Source organism: Dromiciops gliroides, chromosome 2, assembly GCF_019393635.1.
Source record: "Dromiciops gliroides isolate mDroGli1 chromosome 2, mDroGli1.pri, whole genome shotgun sequence".
Taxonomy (NCBI): domain Eukaryota; kingdom Metazoa; phylum Chordata; class Mammalia; order Microbiotheria; family Microbiotheriidae; genus Dromiciops; species Dromiciops gliroides.
This window is the reverse complement of record NC_057862.1, coordinates 596,617,578-596,619,741: the sequence shown is the minus strand read 5'-3', so window position 1 is coordinate 596,619,741 and position 2,164 is coordinate 596,617,578. Positions and strand designations below refer to the sequence as shown.

At 50.1% G+C, this 2,164-nt stretch overlaps 1 pseudogene; it reads left to right on the top strand.

Moving 5' to 3' along the window:
• The first annotated feature begins 753 nt into the window (after positions 1–753).
• On the top strand, positions 754–1,759 carry LOC122739354 (annotated as a pseudogene).
• Positions 1,760–2,164: the final 405 nt, after the last annotated feature.

Genomic DNA, 2,164 nt, shown 5'->3' with positions numbered 1-2,164 from the left:
TAATAGAATAAGATAATAGTTTATTTAGGGGTGGGTAAGGGAAACCAAGAGAGAAATCCTTGGACTTCTTCTCATGGGGAGAAGGCATGGCACAGAGCATGGCTCTGAGATACCAATCTCCCTGAGCAGGAGAAAGGTAGATACTTTTATAGGAGACTGTAATGTTCCATAACTTATAGCCACATAACCTCACCAGTGTATTAGTGACTGTGGAAAGTTCCTTTATGAAGGGAGGACCATCCCCCACTGGTGGTGGCTGGGGGAATTGGGTGAGAGGTGGCTGCAGATCTCTCAAGCCATCTCTCTCCTCCTCCTCCTGCCAGAAAGCCACACCCAATCTTATCTCCCCAGGGGTGAGGGAGACAGGAATGAAGGGTGGTGGTCCAGGAGCTAGCTCAGTCCTGATCTGGCTCCACTTATCTCTTTAGGTGTGTCTGTCCTTTGGTTTAGTTTCTCAAGGAGAAAGTTCTTTGATGTGCCCCAGAGAACTTCTGGGGTGGCCTGGGCTCATAACATTTATTTCCAGAGTTTTGCTTGGGAATGCCTCAGCTTCATTCCTCCTAGAAACTATATAACCAGAAGCAATGGACTTCCTACACAGAGAGATGTTGTAAACTCGTGGGGGTAAACTGATATTATTAGAAGTCATAGGCGTGGGGCCTGATACGTGGACCCCCGAGGTATCCCTCCCCCTATTCCTGGCAGTGGAGCCTCCTCCCTGCCCCACACCCCCCGCCCTGCCCCACCTTCACCATGCAGAAGATCAAGTTGCTCATGGCCCACCAGGGCCTCAAGAGTCCCTAGGACAGCCTCGGTGACCTGAGCCCCATCGAGAACCTCTGGATGCCCAACAAGGAGGAATTGCGGGAGCTTAGGGAACAGCCCATTGACCCCCAAGCGCAACAAGAAATCATCAACAGCATCGAGGATGTGTACTTCTCAACCGACTCATTCGATATCATGAAGTATGAGGTGGAGAAGCTCCCTCCTGTTCTCAATTTGCAAGAATTGGAGGCGTACAGAGACAAGCTGAAGCAGCAGCAGGCTGCTGTCTCTAAGAAAGTCACCGATTTGATCCTTGAGAAGCAGCCTGCTTATGTCAAGGAGCTCGAGAGAGTGACTTCACTGCAGACAGGTCTTCAGCTGGCCACTGTCATTTGCAGGAATGGAAGGAGGCACCTGAATATCGCCAAGGAGGTTTTCACTCAGGCCAGTCTGGGTCTCCTGACCAACCAGAGGAAGCGCCAGCTGCTGGTCGGCCTGTTGAAGTCCTTGAGGACCATAAAAACACTGCAAAGAACAGATGTGCGCTTGAGTGAGATGCTGGAGGAAGAAGATTATCCTGGAGCCATCCAGCTTTGCCTCAAGTGTCAGCAGGCAGCCAGCACGTCCCAACATTACAGCTGCATCAGTGAGCTGGACTCCAAGCTTCAGGATACCCTGGAGCAAATTGAGGAGCAGCTGGACGGGGTGCTCTCCAAAATCTGCAAGAACTTTGATGTTGCCCACTACACCAAGGTACAGCAGGCCTACAGGCTCCTGGGGAAGATGCAGACCACGATGGACCAGTTGCACATGCACTTTATGCAGGCCATCCACAACACTGACCGTGTTCCAGGTGGTTCTGGGCTATGTGGAACTGTGCGCAGGCAACACAGACACAAAGTTCCAGAAGCTTCAGTACAAGGACCTCTGCACGGTGGGTGGCGATGGCAGCTGGGCCCAGAAGCCCCTTGGTCCCCAGTGGGGTGGGATGTGACTGAGAAAGAGAGGGGAGAGAGGAGAGCCCCACACAGTTTGCACGGGGCCCCAAGCCATCCCACAAGAATCCTTTTAGACCTTCAGTTATTTCCAGTGCCACTAACGACCCCCTTTGTGCCCCAGAAGTTTTTACACCACACTGAGTGTTTAGGTATGTAAAAAAAAAAAAAAGAAGAAGTCATAGAATCTGGTTTAATCTGAAAATTTTTCCAGAAGAAGAGGTAGCAAGGAGGCAAAGGAATCTTAAGGAAAGTCAGACTTTCTTTTGTTCTCACTTTTCCATACATATTTGAATCCTAAGGGGATGGATGACAAGGACAAAGGGAAAGAAACCCAGAGGCACACTATTGATTTCTGTTTCTGGCCTAAAAGCCCAAACCTTGAGAAAACCATTATTGTCTAG